Below are 6,000 nucleotides of genomic sequence, written 5' to 3'. Positions count from 1 at the left end.
TCCAGCCTTTCTCCCATTATTTTTCTCTTTTTGTTGCCTCCTGCCTTTTCTCCATCTATGCTTTTTTTATCAGAGCATGTGGCTGCCAACACACTCAGGATGCTCCCAAGGGGTTCACCACATCCCTCTGCTATCAGTTTACCCATCCAGAAAATGGGATCAGGCTGGAGAAGGATTTGAGGAAATCTACCACTCCCCAAACTGACACAGGAACCCCCCTCCCCCCTCCCCATTCCACTTTCAGCCTGTCCGAGTGATGGAAAGAGGCTCTGGATGTTGGAGAAGGGAGTGAAGAGCCCATGGGAGGGTTTTAAAAGCAGAAAGTGAAGGGGCAGAGGAAAGGCCCAGCTGCTTGAAGCCTTTTATCCTTCCCAGTGCTCTCCCCCCTCCCCCTGCTCTGCACACTCCCAACTTCCTCTCTGGCAGCCGCCCACTCGCCACTAGGCTTAATAAGAAAAAGAAAGGAAATTTAAATAGCTAGATAAATGTCGGGCTGGTATGGGGGGAGGAAAGGCTGCAGAGGTGGGTTTTGCCTAGGAGGGTCCCATGGGATGGGTGATCTTGCCTCTCCCAACTCCAATGGGGTACTGGCAGGGCCAGAGACTCAATGTCATGTGCAGGTGGTAGGTGTTGGGAGCTTGGTGTCTTGGGGGAATGGAGAAGGTGTTTAGGAAGGGATGTTTGCCCTTGGCTTCGCATAGCCAGAGCTGGGCAAGGAGACATGACTAAAGCAAGATGGTGATGGGTGGCAGAGGTGAGAGCCAGACTGGGATTTTCCCTGTCAGGGGACCTTTGCAGTGGGCACAAGGACCAGGGGGCACAGCCAGCTGCTGACCCTCTGACCAGCAGAAGCCAATGGTGTCACTGCATTCCAGAGCATGTGAGTCTGGCATCTGAACAAGGATGCTCTGGCTGATGGCTGTTTATCCATCACTGTCGTGGCACTGGATCTGATGAGGAGCTGGGTTTGTCTTTCTCTATTAAGTACATGTTAATTTGCATTTATTTAAAAATAACAGAGCTTTCAATCTCTTTGTTAGCATCGGAGCAGCAATGCTACTGGGTTGTCAGCTCAGAGACATCCCTGATGCATCCGTGTCCAGGGCTGGGCACAGAGCCCAGCTAGGATCCCTTAGGGCTAGGATCCCCAGGGAGATGTGTGCAATGTGGGACAGGCAGATACATAGAATTGCTGAGTTGTCAGCATCCTGGCTGCTGCGTGTCCCTGGGGTGACAGCCCTGCTCCCCTCTGTGCTCCAAGACTTGGTGTGGGGAGAAACAGGGATGAGCTTTTCAGTGATGGTGGGGGGACTCAGTGCCCCCTGGGCTGTAGAAGGGTCACAGAAGGGATCTGAAGCATCTCTGGAGCCTCCCTGGCGCAGCCCTGGAGCATTCTTCCCCAGGTGGAGGCTCAGTGCTGCTCCCTGAGCTACAGACAAGACTCCAGCCATTTCTTCTGCAGGTTAAGGCAGTGAAATCCCTGTGGAATCAATCTTTTGGAGACACGTGGCTTAATGACCACAGTGCTCCAAGCAGTGACATGGATGTGCCACATGTCATGCAGGCTGGGCACCCATCCCCTACCTGGTCCTGCATGCACCAGACATGGGTGCAGCTGCAGAGGAGCAGGCACAGCTCTGCCCAACCACTCATAGATGACATCTGTCTCCGGTTCACCAGGAGTCCAAAATCTCTGCTTCCCCTTGTTCCACCTGCTGGGAGATTCCTGAGGAGCCCATGCTGGGCTGTGACTCCCATATGTGTGTATGAGCACCCCGTATGCTTTCACTGACATGGCATGCCTGGATCTGCAATTCCATGGATGACCATGCATCCAAACACACGCACACATGCTCAGGTGCACACACGTGTATTTATCCCACCTGAATACGTACCCAAGTGAGCAGCAGCTCCATGGACATGCGGCCCTGAGCTCCCTGAACGATGTCACCCCTCTTCCATGTGGGCTGCCACTGAAATAGCAATGAGCTTTGGCTCATTGAAGACAAGGAAGATGGCAAACCTCAGTCTTGAGTGTTCATGGAGGTCAGGCCTTGAATAAAAGGAAAAATAATAAAGAAAAAAAATCAACATAAAGAAATAGCAAAATAAAGAAACAAATAACAAAATAAAGAAAAATAATGAAATAAAGGGAAGCAATAAAATAAGGGGAAAATAATAAAAAGTAAAGGTGAACTTTAAAAATCCCTGAGACTTTATAAAAAATACAGGGTAAAAAAGCTCTTTGAGGAGAATCACTTCAAATTGGCTATTTATCGGTGCAGCATCCCGCCGGGAGGTTTCCATGGCTACCTGGCAGCCAGCAGCCGGGGCGGCAGCATGCCAGCCCCAAGTGCCTTGCCGCGTGTCCCTGCTGTCCCCCAGGCCATGAACCTTTGTGCTGCACCGGCGGCGCCTGATGCTGCTGGTGTCGAGTGAACACCATTGCCCTCAGCCCCGCCGTGAGGTGCTGCCCTTGAAGGCTCAGATCCTGAGGGTTGGTACCCACCTGGGGAGATGCCCAAGGGACTAGAGGCTGGCACTGAAGGCACGGCAGGAAGGGGGTGTCCTTGCAGAGCCCCCTGTGTTAGGAGCAGAGCTGAGCCCCCACCTGGGAAGGAGGGAGGGATGTCTCAAGGCACTTCTGCTGCCCAGAGGAGCACTGAGTTCCCCCTTTACCCCTGGAAACCTCATCACTGCTTCTCCCCACCCCAAGAAACCCTGGAACATGGTGGGGAGGAGGCTGTCATCCAGAGGACATGCTATCACCACCCTGGAGGAGCTGAGCCCTCTCCTTCCTGCTCACCAGCCGTGGTTTGAGGCAGATGGTTGGGAAAGCTTTGGGAAGAGTCTTTTGGAGCCTCGTGCCATCCCTTGGGGATGCTGCTGCTGGGTTTGGAGGGATAATGTGCAGGAGCATTCCCAGGTTGGCGGTCGCATAGATCCCTTCCATGATCCCGAGGACCATCTTAAAGGCAGCCTCTCTCCATGGAACCCCCATTCCCCCTTCTGGGTGCACCCATGGGCCATGACAAGGGGACACTGATTGACCCTGACCCCTACTGGAGGTGCAGGGACACTTCTCATCTGCCCCAGAACTGTTGGAAGGCAGAACACTGGGACACCTCTTCCCAGGAACATGGAGCTCCATCCTGCTCTTCCTGTGTCACCAAGGCTGCCTGATTCCTGCCCTGTCCCCTGTCCCTTGGCTCATCTGCCACCCACCCTGGGGGCATGGGAGTGTTGGGTGCAGAGGAAAAGCCCCTCCACTCCATCATCTCCAAAGCATGGGTGGACCCCTGCCTCTGGGTGACGGGAAGGGGAAAGAAGGGATTTTAGACTTCTGGTCTCAATCTGCACCCCAGTGCCACCCCAGGACTGGATGCCTTGGTGCCCACATGCCCTCTTCCACAGGCAGGAATGTGAGAGCTGGGAAGGGCTCAGGGGTGGCAACAAAGATCTCCAAAACCTTGAACATCTTTGGGATGAGGAACCAGTGGAGGGGGACAGGTGTGGGTCCTTGGTGTGAGGGAGGACTATGGGGATGGTACCTGGATCGTGGTACCTGGTAGAGCCCTGGGAGCACCCTGGGAGAATCCTTATTTCTCCTGACAGTTCTTAGTACCAGGGTCTGATCCTGCAGCCCTGCTTAAATCCCTGTTTCCCACTGCCTGTGTGCTGAGTGTACTCCCCAGCACAGCCCAGGTATGGATGCTGCCACCTGGAGAATGGCACCACAGGGACATTTTCCCCTACTTTGGTCTCGGGGACACATCAGACCATGGGAGGAAGGAAACATTTGAGGGAAAATGAAAACTGAAGTTGGAAAGTGGGGGCAGAGGGTCTCCCCACAACCCTTACTGTCCATGAGCACCTCATTCCCCTGGCTCAGCACTGGGGAAGGTCACCCGCCTGATGTCCTGAGTGTGATAGAGCCAGCGGGTCCCTGTCCCCTCCCGCACCCAGCTGACAGATGTGACCAGGCAGGGTTACACTGGGGGAAGCTGGAGGGCAAGTTCAGTGACAAGTGCTGGATGGGGCTACAGGAGCTGGCACCAGCCACCCTCCTGCTGCCCTGTCAATCCCAGGGGCCTGCAGGCTGAGGGGGCTGTGGGTGGGGGGACTATAGGCTGGGGGGGCTGCTGAGACCAGCTTGTGATGGTGTGAAACAACCCTGGAGAAGGTGGCTGACTCAGATCTCTTCCTCTCCCTCCTCCCTTTCCCCTTCCCTTTCCCCTTCCTCTTTTCTTTCCTCTTCCTCTTCCCTCTTCCCTTTTCCCTTCCCCCTCTCCCCTTCACTGTCTTTCCCCTTTTTTGCCCTTTTCTCCCCTTCTCCCTTCCCCTTTTCCCTTTTTCCTTCCCCTTTCTCTTCTTTCCTTTTCACCATCCTTCCTTTTCCTCTTCTTTCCCCTTCCGTCTCCAAATCCCATTTCCAAAGCCAAGGAAAGCCCTTGCCTCCTCAGGCTACCCGAGACCCTTCCTGTGGTGTTCAGAAGCTCCATCCCAGCTCCAGCACCTTTCCAGCCAGCAGCACCAAACCTGGATGGCGCCAGTGTGGAATGGGCTGGCACTGGTGACAGCATTGCCCCAGTGTGGGTTGTGGGATGTAGTGGGAATGCTGCACCCTAACAGCCCCCAAACAGCTCCCTGGGATACCCATCCCCACCCCAAAATACACATGAGGTGTTTCTCCCTGTTCTGCCCCCATCACGGGTGAGCTGTTGGACCTGTGGACATGGGGAATAATTTTCTGGATCACTGTGAATTTATTTCCTTTTTTTCATTGAGAACATCTTGTACCGACGTTGCAATAAAAACAAGGCTCCAGGTTCCTCTGTGTGTTTTTTTTCTGTTCTTTATCTGTTCCCAGGATAAATGTCAATGGAAATGGAAAAGCTTTTCTCTGTCTCGCTGTTTTCTTCCCTCCCTGAAAGACTCCTCAGGTTTGTGAGGGAAAATGGTGGAAAAATCAGAAAGGGAAAAAAATCCCCAAAACTTGCTGAGATGGAATTTCCTCATGGATATTTCTGTATATGTGGCAGGACCAGGAGAGATTAAACAGATATGTAGATGTGGCACTTGTGGATGTATTTTAGTGGTGGGCTTGGCAGTGGTGGGGAACTGTTTGACTTGGTGGTCTTTGAGGGCTTTTCCAACCTTAATGATTCTGTGATTCCATGATTCCAAGTAGGAAAGTGTACCATGGCACGCACCATCCCAGGAAGCTGGACTGGGTGTCTTCAGAGGAAGGAAAGTATCTCCTTGCATGCACAGCAAGGGAGCTCACAGCTGTGAGCGTGATGTAGAGCCCATTTGTAGGGAAAGTATTCAAGGAACAAATTGCTTTGTATCAGCAAATACATCTCCATTAGCGCTGGAATTGGTATCCTGCACAATGTATGCTCGAGAACAAAGCCTGGCTATTCAGAGCTCACAGAATTCAATCCTGTGGCTGAGGAGTCTCAGCAGAAAGCAAAGCAAGTCTCGTTTCGTATTCACACCACAAATATCACTATGAGACCACAGAGATGGAGCACTGCCTACGGAACTCTGGCATCACTTCACCTTCCCAGCAGTAAATAAAGACATGCAGCCCATGTTGGTGCACAGTGCAGGATCCCCAGCAGGTCCAGCAAAGAGAAACAAGAGAGATTTGTAGGAGACATTGTGTCTGTTGTCATGTCTCCCAGGACCCTCTCCCTCCAGCCAGGAGGCTGGGCTAAGGTGCCCCCATCAGATGCACCTGTAGAAAGTTTCTTGGTGGATCTCGCTGGTCATCACTGGGGCCTTGCTCCTGCAAGATGGATCAATGAAGCCCTGGTTTGAGTGGCTTTTTAGAAGGAGATTGGACCAGGAAAGTCCATGCTCTATAGCAACCCTGCTAGACAGGGAACATTACAGGGAGGGGACAGGCCACCCTCCACCAGGCACATTCCTTCTACTCCCCATGGGGTGGAGGGGCTACCCAGAGATGCCCATCCAGCAATGCCCATTCAGTGA

This window comes from Corvus hawaiiensis, chromosome 2, assembly GCF_020740725.1.
Source record: "Corvus hawaiiensis isolate bCorHaw1 chromosome 2, bCorHaw1.pri.cur, whole genome shotgun sequence".
NCBI lineage: Eukaryota > Metazoa > Chordata > Aves > Passeriformes > Corvidae > Corvus > Corvus hawaiiensis.
This window is presented reverse-complemented; position numbering follows the sequence as displayed.